This window comes from Colossoma macropomum, unplaced genomic scaffold (genome assembly GCF_904425465.1).
Source record: "Colossoma macropomum unplaced genomic scaffold, Colossoma_macropomum, whole genome shotgun sequence".
Lineage (NCBI taxonomy): Eukaryota > Metazoa > Chordata > Actinopteri > Characiformes > Serrasalmidae > Colossoma > Colossoma macropomum.
In genome coordinates, this window is record NW_023494800.1 from 34,638,246 (window position 1) to 34,648,331 (window position 10,086).

Here is a 10,086-nt window from a genome sequence, read left to right on the forward strand (position 1 = left end):
CTACATGCATGCACGCGCATACAGAGTTCAGTTATTCCTGAGTTTGTTTGTAACTTATTCTTTGTAGTGAGTATGAAGGCCTTCAGTTTGGGCTGTAAATGTGAAAACCAAAAAAATTAGGAAAAATTCTGCTAGCACACCTATGGGGCTCTAGTAGTAAGCGATTCATATCAACTTTTTTCAGTCTTTCTACATTAAATACTGACATCTGAAGCTTGTAACAGACATTAAAGGGCCCATATCCCACATTTTTCTGTTCTTTTTATCTCCAATAGCCCACTTATAACGTTTGTATGGCTTTTATGCACCAACAAAAGCCATAATTCATTTGTACAGGCTGTTTTTGTTACAGCGCTTTTAAGACTAATATATGCAACTTAGCTTTGTTCTCATTGGCGGCCTCCTTAAAAATCACCCGGCTAGTTCAGTTGGTAGAGCATGAGACTCTAAATCTCAGGGTCGTGGGTTCGAGCCCCATGTTGGGGGTGATTTGTGATTGCTTTTAGAGCCCGGATAGCTCAGTCGGTAGAACGTCAGACTTTTAATCTGAGGGTCTAGGGTTCAAGTCCCTGTTTGGGGCAGTCGTGAGCAGGAGGTTAGGGAACCTTGTGACTGGAAGGTCACCAGTTCGATCCCCTGAGCTGACAGTATGTGACTGAAGTGACCCTTGAGCAAGACACCTAACCCCCAACTGCTCCCTGGGTGCTGTGGATAGGGCTTTCCACCACTTCCACCTAGTGTGTGTGCACACTAGTATGTATGTGGTGTTTCACTGCACGGATGGGTCAAACATGGAGGTGAAATTTCCCTGTTGTGGCACTAATAAGGGTCACTTAACTTAAATGCAGCCTAGGCTGACACACTCCTTATAACTGTAACATGAATAGATATAAATAGCTTGCATATATGGACAGTACAGACTGGGAAGTGAATGATATGAAATGTTATGTTTCATAACCCATCAAACATGTTTATTTAAAAAAAAAGAAAAAGAAAAAAAATGCAAATTGGTCATGTGACATGGGCAGTTTAACATATATTTTACTTTGTATGTTGCAGCTCTGCAGCGAATCCGTAGGTGTTGGTGATAATCACAAATCGGCATGCATGAATGCGCGGCCAGTAAACACACAGCACTTGACAGAAACACACTAACACAGGTCACTTTGAAGCCAGTAGGCCGGCCAGTGTTTATGCTTATGAGAGCAAGTGGAGAAAAACAGTGTCCACAAATATCTACAGCAGCGTCTACTGCACATTACTGAAGACACGTTTAATCATTAAAGGAACAATCTGGCCAAGATGAAAGACATAAACAGTGCTTCATCTGTTGTAAACATGCTTACTCACCTCCTACAGTGGTGCCACAATACTGTCTAGATATTTTCTGGTTTGAAGACGATGAAAACTCCCTTCTAATGATGTATCTTGAAGTGGGACAAACTTTTGAAAAACTACAACAGCTTTCGCATGGATGCTTGAAGGGAAATAAGGCCTGATAGCTAATGTCGCTGCTAGGATGTTGCTAGCCTCAACACACAAAATCCTTAATTAAGGTAATCCAATAAGGCTGAGTTTTGAGTTTAGAACCACTGGCCAACAGCGCTTGCACACAGAGGAACTTGACCTATGCATTTAGCCCATCCATGCAGGGAAACACCCACGTACACAAACTGGTGAACACACACACTAGGGGGCAGTAAGCACACTCACCCAGGGTAGTAAGCAGCCCTATCCACAGTACCCAGGGAGCAGTTGGGGGTTGGATGCTCACTCAAGGGCACTTCACTCACGTACTGTAAGCTTACTGTCGGCTCAGGGTATTGAGCCAGCAACCTTCTGGACACAAGGCTGGCTCCAGACTGCCCTGCAGGGATGCAATGCTGCGCTTCAGAATACAACAATAACACCACGAACATACTGAATACTAGTTTTAAGGTGGAAAGCCCCTTTAACTTACAAGAAGAGATGGAGATGCCAGGTCTTAGAAAGAAGGAGAAAGAGGAAATGTTTGAGGAATAAAGATCTTTTTGCATAAGTTTCATTTGTACATTGCCTTTTAGCAATAGGCGAAATGAACATCCAACTGAGCAGTGGTAGGAACAACTTCACACACGCACGCATAGGCGCACACACATGTGTTGGGGGATGGAGGGGGAGGGATGTGTTAATTTGGATGTGTTCAGCCTGAGAGAGTTCTCTGGTTAATACGGGAGAAAGCTCCGTCTTTTAGTACTCTCCTTAAACACGCTAGCTTCTGGAATAAACTCCTTTATTCCTCTCCTTGAGTCTTACACTCCCCATACTTTATTAGAAACCAGCCACTCTCTGTCCACTTTATGAGCTCCACCTACCTTATAGATCCACTTTATAGGTGTACAATGACAGACTGTACCAGCTGCGCATTCATCACTTGTCAGTTTCTGAGCACAGGAGTGCAGTTAACCAGATATTCCTTGAGTGGTGCATGGGGCCATAACCAGGATCAAAATTTGTGTGACCATTTTGCAGAAATGTGATATATGTGATGAAGTTGATTCAGAGTCAAGTCTCAAGGCTCTGAGGTACGAGTCCGAGTTGATTCTTGACTCTCCTGGGTACGAGTCTAAGGTGAGTCTTGAGTCTCTAGGGTGCAATTCCCAAGTCTCTGGCATGTACGTTTGTGGTGAGTCTCAAATCTCTGGGGTGTGAGTCCGAGTCGAGTCCCAAGTCTGAGTTGAATCTTCAGTCACTATGCTGTGAGTCCCAAGTCTTTGAGGTGTGAGACCAAGGTGAGTTTTAAGTCCCTGGGGTGCAATTTCAAATCAAGTTTGAAGTCTCTGTGGTCTGATTCTGAGTCGATTTTCAAGTGCGAGTCAATTCTTGATTCATTGGGTTGTGAGTCCAAGGCAAGTCTCGAGTCTCTAGAATATCAGTCCGAGTTGATTCTCAAATACAATTCGATTGTCAGTTTGCTGGGCTGTGAGTCTGAGGCAAGTCTTGAGTCTCTAGGATGTGAGTCCCTGAGTCTCTGAGTCCAAGATGAGTCTTGAGGTTCTTTGTTGTGAGTCTAAGTTGAATCTAGAGTGTCTTGGGTCTGTGAGAGAGTCTTGTTCTCTGGGATGTGAGGAACCCAAGTCAAGTCTCTAGTCTCTGGATTGTGAGTCCAAGTCGAGTCTTCAATCTCTGGGATGTGAGGAGTCTGTGTCGAGTCTATATATCGAGTGTGTGTCTTTGGGATTCAAGGAGCCCGAGTCGAGTCTATAGTCTCTGGGGTGGGAGTCTGAGTTGAGTCTTGAGTCTCTGGGATGTGAGGAGCCAGAGTCAAGTCTCTAGTCTCTGGGGTGGGAGTCCAAGTCGAATCTTCAATCTCTGGAATTTAAGGAGTCTGTGTCGAGTCTGTAGTCTCTGGGGTGCATGTCCAAGTTGTGTTTTGAGTCTTTGGGATTCAAGGAGCCCGAATCGAGTCTCTAGTCTCTGGGGTGGGAGTCTAAGTTGAGTTTTGAGTCTCTAGGATGCTAAGAGTTCAGGTCTTAAGCCTGAGTTGAGTCTTGAGTCTCTGGGTGGGAATCCAAATCAAGCCTCAAGTCTCTGTGGTGGAAGTCTGAGTTGAGTCTGAAGCCTTTAGCTGGACATTTTTGTCCAGTATCCACTACACACTCCTACCAAAAACCTGTAAGTTTCAACATGGCTTCAAACAACAAGCCCTTCATTATATAAAATGGAACTGAAGCTACATGCAGTAATTGCAGTGTTTAAAAAATATAGGCAGAAAAACTTGAAACAGTTGAAAAGCTGTTCTGAGGTAAGCCGAGAAGCAATCTTTGAGTTGTCTTAGGATGCAAGCTTTGTGAACGGCAGGCAAATGTATTATCAGGATGTTTCTGTTTCCTTGGTGTCCTGTGAGCTAGTCCATGGTAGTGGACCATTCTCAACTCAGCAGCGACAGCGACATGGTAGTGACATGGTGGTGTATGTGGCGCCGTTACAAGAGCAGTACTGCTAGGGTTTTTACACACGTAGTGTCACAGGGTCAAGAGTCGACCAGCACCCAAAAACGTCCAGCCAAGGGCAGCTCTGTGGTCAGAAACTGCCATTGATGAAGGGCTAGAGGATGACTAACACAAAGAGTGCATCAACAGAGAAGCTCCAGTGTCTAACTGTACACCAGCAAGGTGGGGGTTTCTGATAAAGTGGCCAGGAAACAGAACAGAATGTGATGGAGCGAAACTGGCAAAACTACAGTGGACTTGACTGAACCTCTTGCGCGTGGACAAGACGACAGGCTTGACTGTGCTTGTGTTTGTGCGACAGTGCACGTGCAGTCATATCAGATGTTTGTGGTGAGGTGTGTGTGCCCCAGCGAGAGGAAAAAGAGCGTGCTCTCTGAATGCATTAGCGCACAAGCGCGTTAAAAGGAGAGAAAGAGAGAGAGAGAAAGAGAGCGAGGAGCTAGGTGGCAAGAGCCCGCACGCTGCTAGATATGATTCATGCGCGGCGCGCGTTAGCCTAACAGCCCGGCGCGAGGTGCGAACACGTCGAGGAGCCTCGCTCAATTACCGCGCGTTTCCACTGATGCCGCAGCTGTTCATTTTTAGGCCTCGGGAAAAAAAAAAAACGTGTTAGATTTACCACTTCCATGCCTGGCTGTCGATTTGAGCCCCTCGGAGGTCCCACTTTTCTTCCCCCCCTCCTCCACCTCTCTTGTTTATTGTATAATTTACAGATCTGCTTGCCTGCATTGCTGCTGCGCGTTAATACACACACATGCACGCGCACACACACACTGGCAAAACCCTGTGTGGGACTAATGCGAGGAATTGGGCTTGTAGGCCGAGACAGACAACTGACCCCATTTGCAGAACAGGAAAAAAATGACTTAAACAAGCCTGAACGTCGCAGACGTTCGTATTCGTTTAATTTTTGCAGCAAACCAGCAGCGCTCAGCACGCCTGAAGCAGCTGGCAAGGCTTGATGGCTTCGGAAGCTTGAGATGAAGAAACAGCTGGAGGTTTTTTGGGACTGTATAGGTTTTTATTCCCCTCTTCTAACAATGATGATGATGTGGTCACTGTAAAAAACTTTAAAACAACACACCTTGGCCTAATATAAGGGAAGCGGTTGTGCAATACATTGTCGATGCAATGATATAGTTTATTTTGGTGAATGGGGACATTATAATGCCTCTATAAAGCCCTTACTAAGCCTTAGCAACCTAGACCTTAGTAATTGACTGCTTATTACTATTTAATTAAACAATAATAAGGCTGAATTAAGCTTTTCTTTTCCACAGCGCTTTTTTGTTTGCATATTATGTATTATAATCTTCTGCACAGCATTTTAGGTCTGCTTTATTATGCCCTTATTAAGCTTTATAAATTCAATAACTTGTAATAAACTGAATAATTGTTAAATAACTGGCTGCTTATAACTACTTTGTTAAGCAGAAGGAATTAAGCATTTTCCAGAGAACTTTATAATCTGTATTTTACAAGATAATCTTCTGAACACTTTAGGTGCCCATTGTAACATTAAAATATAATTACGTGGCTGCTTATTAGCACTTTATTAAGCATTAACAATGCTGGATTTGAGGATTGTATTGTCCACAGCATTTTTATTTTTGTGTTTTACATCAAAATCATCTGCACAACTATTTTTGTCCATTATTTTTGTCCATTATTATTATTATACATCACAATCTTTTGAACATTTTAATTATCGATTATAATGCCCTTCAAGACAAGTAGTTGGTAATTAACATCAATCTAGTTACTGGTGATTAATTGTCTGCTTATTACTACTTTACTAAGCAGTAGCTCAAGTGAATCAAGTATTTTCAGAGCATGTTTGTGCTATACATCTTAACATTTAGGTGCTAATTATGATACTTTAATTATCATGTCAATAAAATATAGCTCACTTATCAAGCAAATAGCTGCTGTCTGATTATTGCTACTTTATTAAGCAGTAATTACAGTGAGTTAAGTATTCTCTACAGCACTCATATTATACATCATAAACTTATGCACAACATTTGAGGTGTCCATGACAATAATCTTATTAAATCTTCTAAAATCAAAAGCTGCTAATTAATTGGCTGCTTATTACTACTTTATTAAATGAATTAAGCAGTCACCTAAGTAATTTTAATGTGATATTATACATCATAATCTTTACACAACAATTGTGTTGTCCATTATTATGCCCTAATTAAACCTTCTCAGCTAGATTTTATTCAGCCAATAATTGCGAATGAACTGCCTGCTTATTACTGCTTTATTAAACAATGACAAGGCTGAATAGAGCATTTTCTTGTATATTTGCCATATACATACATATATATATATATATATATATATATATATATATATATATATATATATATATATACATATATTCCATCATTTTAGTTGTTCATTATTTTGACCCTATTAAGAAGCATCAAGCTAATAAACAGAAACTAACTTATCGAGTTACTATATTAAACAGAGTGCAATTACACATTTACAGAACACTTTTAATTTTGTGTATTATACATCATAAACTTATTACTACTTCATAAGCAATAATAAGGCTGAATTAAGTAAATTCCACATCATTTATCTTTTGTGTATTTTGCATCATAATCATGTGCACAACATTTTAGGTCTCTGTTATTATGCCTTTATTAAGTATTACCAAGCCAATAGCTGGTAACTAACACATTAAACCAATAACTGTTAATTAACTAGCTGCTTAATAAAACTTTAATAAGCAATGACAGAGCTGAATAGCATTTTCTTTTCCACAGCAGTTTTATTTTTTTATTTACATCATGTTGTGCACATTTTAGGTGCTGATTATTATGCCTTTATAAAGCCTTTATCTCATCAAGCTAATAGCTGCTAATTAACTCTCTACTTATTACTACTTTATTAAGCAGTAACTAGAGTGAATTAAGTATTCCCCAGAGCATTTTCATTTTTGCATTGTACATCATAATCTTGTGGACAACATTTAAATTCCCCATTATAGTGCCCTTTATAAGCCTTACCAAGCCAATAACTGGTTTATAACTAGCTGCTTATTAGTAATTTATTAAGCTATAACTAGAATGAATGAAGAATTTCCAAAAGCATTTTCATTTTTGTTGCCTACGTCATAATCCTGTACACAAAGTTTTAGTTCTCCACTATTATACTCGTTATAAGCCTTACCAAGCCAATAACTGGTATATAACCAGCTACTTAATACTACTTTATTAAGTAAATTAAACATTTCTTACAGCACTTGTATTTTTTTATACAACAAATTGTGTCCATTATTATACACTAAATAAAAACCTTGTCAAGCCAATAGTTAATAACTAACTTATCAAGCATTAATAGCTGATAATTAACAGACTCTTTATTACTATTTAATTAAACAGTAACTAGAATTAAGCATTTTCCAAGGGATTTTTATTTTGGTGTGTTTTACAACATAACCTTGAACACAATATATTAGGTGTCCATTATAGGACCCTTATTAAGATATTTAAAGCCAATAACTGTTAAGTAACTGGCTCATTATTACTACTTTATTAGGTTGATTAGAATATTTCTAGAGCACGTTTGTTCTCGTTCTTTATATCAGAAACCTTAAAACAACAAGTTATGTGTCCATTATTATACATAGATTAAATGTTGTCAAGCCAATAGCTTGTCAAGGTAACAGCTGCTAATTAGCTGGCTCATTATTAATATGTAATTAAGCAGTAACTACAGTGAATTAAGCCTTTTTTCATAAAACTTTTATTTTTGCCTGTTATGCAATATAATTTTAAGCAGAACACATTAGGTGCCCATTAAAATATCCCAATTAAGTCTTATAAAGGCTACTTAACTGGCTGCTTATTACTACTTTATTTACGACCAGAGTGAATTAAGCATTTTCTGCAGCACAGTTATGATGGATGACAAAATTAAGTTTAAGTTTATTTCTGATTATTTGTGTGTCAGGATATATTTTCCTTTCTCATTCTGTTTATTTCAGTCTTCATTCACCAGCAGTTGGTGTTCGTGCCGCATAAATCAGTGTCTGACACTTGTCTGTGCGGGTTCAGATGAACTGATGGGGTTGTTAAAGACCTTGATATGTGAATTACTATATGAATGCATAAAAAATACCATTAATATTACATAATCATGCACATGTTACATAGTAATATGTTTTACAAGCTCTCAAGGGCTTCAAAAAGCCATTTCTATGATGTGATGTTCTATAGAAGAGCCACTTTTATCTGAAAAAGAGATGAGTGTGAGTGTGAAGAACCTTGTATAGGTTTAAAGAACGCTCTACAGCAATTTAAAGGTTCTTCCTAAACCTTTACACAGAGAGTCTGAAGGGTATAGGCAAGGTGCTGTTTGATTAGCATCACTGCTACTGAGTGCTGATTGGTTAGCATCACTGCTACTGAGTACTGATTGGTTAGCATTACTGCTACTGAGTGCTGTTTGATTAGCATCACTGCTACTGAGTGCTGATTGGTTAGCATTACTGCTACTGAGTGCTGATTGGTTGGCATTACTGCTACTGAGTGCTGATTGGTTGGCATTACTGTTACTGAGTGCTGATTGGTTAGCATTACTGTTACTGAGTGCTGATTGGTTGTCATTACTGCTACTGAGTGCTGATTGGTTGGCATTACTGTTACTGAGTGCTGATTGGTTGGCATTACTGTTACTGAGTGCTGATTGGTTGGCATTACTGCTACTGAGCGCTGATTGGTTAGCATTACTGCTGCTGAGTGCTGATTGGTTAGCATTACTGCTGCTGAGTACTGATTGGTTGGCATTATTGCTACTGAGGGTTCATTGGTTAGCATTACTGCGACTGAGTACTCATTGATTAGCATTACTCCTAGTAAGTACTGACCTGGTGGCTAGCAATTTTGCTGTTGCATGCTGATTGGTTGGAATTAGTTCTACTGAGTGCTGATTGGCTGGAATTAGTTCTACTGAGTCCTGATTGGTTAATATTACTGCTACTGAGTGCTGACTGTTTGGCATTACAGCTACTAAATACTGATTGGTTGGCATTACTGCTAGTAAGTACTGATTGGGTTGCTAGCATTACTGCTACTGAGTGCTGATTGGTTGGAATTAGTCCTACTCAGTGCTGATTGGTTAACATTCCTGCTACTGAGTGCTGAATGGTTGGCATTACTGCTTCAGAGTGCTGATTGGCTGGCATTTCTTAGTTTTGGTTAGCATTAATTACTCATTTTGTGACATCGCAAAAACAGTAAATTCAAAATAGACTTTCAAAACATGGACTGTATGGACTGGGAAATGAATGGTCTGATTTAAAACTTTCACAATGTTTACGTACTATAGCAAAGCTTTTTGGTTTTGCATGATATGGGCCCTTTAAGAGTGCAGCGTAGCGGCCTTCAGTGGAGGGGTCCCTGTAGAGTCGTGCACAAAGGAGGAGAGCTGTAAACACACTCAGGGGCTGTGCAGATGGGGAAGAATGTGTGGGTGTGCGTGTACAGAAGGTGCAAACATATGCTGTGTGACAAAGTCACCCCACCAGGCTGAGGCCTCCAGTGGCTTCAGTGTTAATAAACCTTAAAGAGCTGATCTGAGGTCAGACGGGCTGCTAATCTGATAGGCGACTGAGTTCATGAGGCTGGTCCTCGGTCAGCTCCTCAACACTTTATAACTCCCATCTCACTGTCGAATAGATTCAATGTTATTTTCAAAATACATTAACTGTCAATTTCCACCTGAAAAATATAGCAGAACAAATTTCTCCTTCAGTTTGCTCACTTCTGACAGTCACTGACTGGATGGAATTTGCTTTATTCATGGGAAAATGATTTCATTTGATGTCTACATTTGATGTATACATTCAAACATTTGCTTGACCCCCATTTAAGTAATTTGACTAAATATCATATTACACTTCTGTTGCCAAATGCTGTGATTGAGATATTTATTTAGATTATTTTGACCAAAATTATTGGATGAAAATGTGAGTGATTAAAATATATATATTATATATATATATATAAATTTTCATATTACAGCCTTCAAATTGGACCAATGTCACTGATCCTGTATACACACACACACACACACA

At 39.6% G+C, this 10,086-nt stretch overlaps 1 non-coding gene across 1 annotated transcript; it reads left to right on the plus strand.

Annotated features, from left to right (window-relative positions):
- The first annotated feature begins 507 nt into the window (after positions 1 to 507).
- On the plus strand, positions 508 to 581 carry trnak-uuu. The gene has a single exon. It is a non-coding gene; the product is annotated as a tRNA-Lys (tRNA).
- Positions 582 to 10,086: the final 9,505 nt, after the last annotated feature.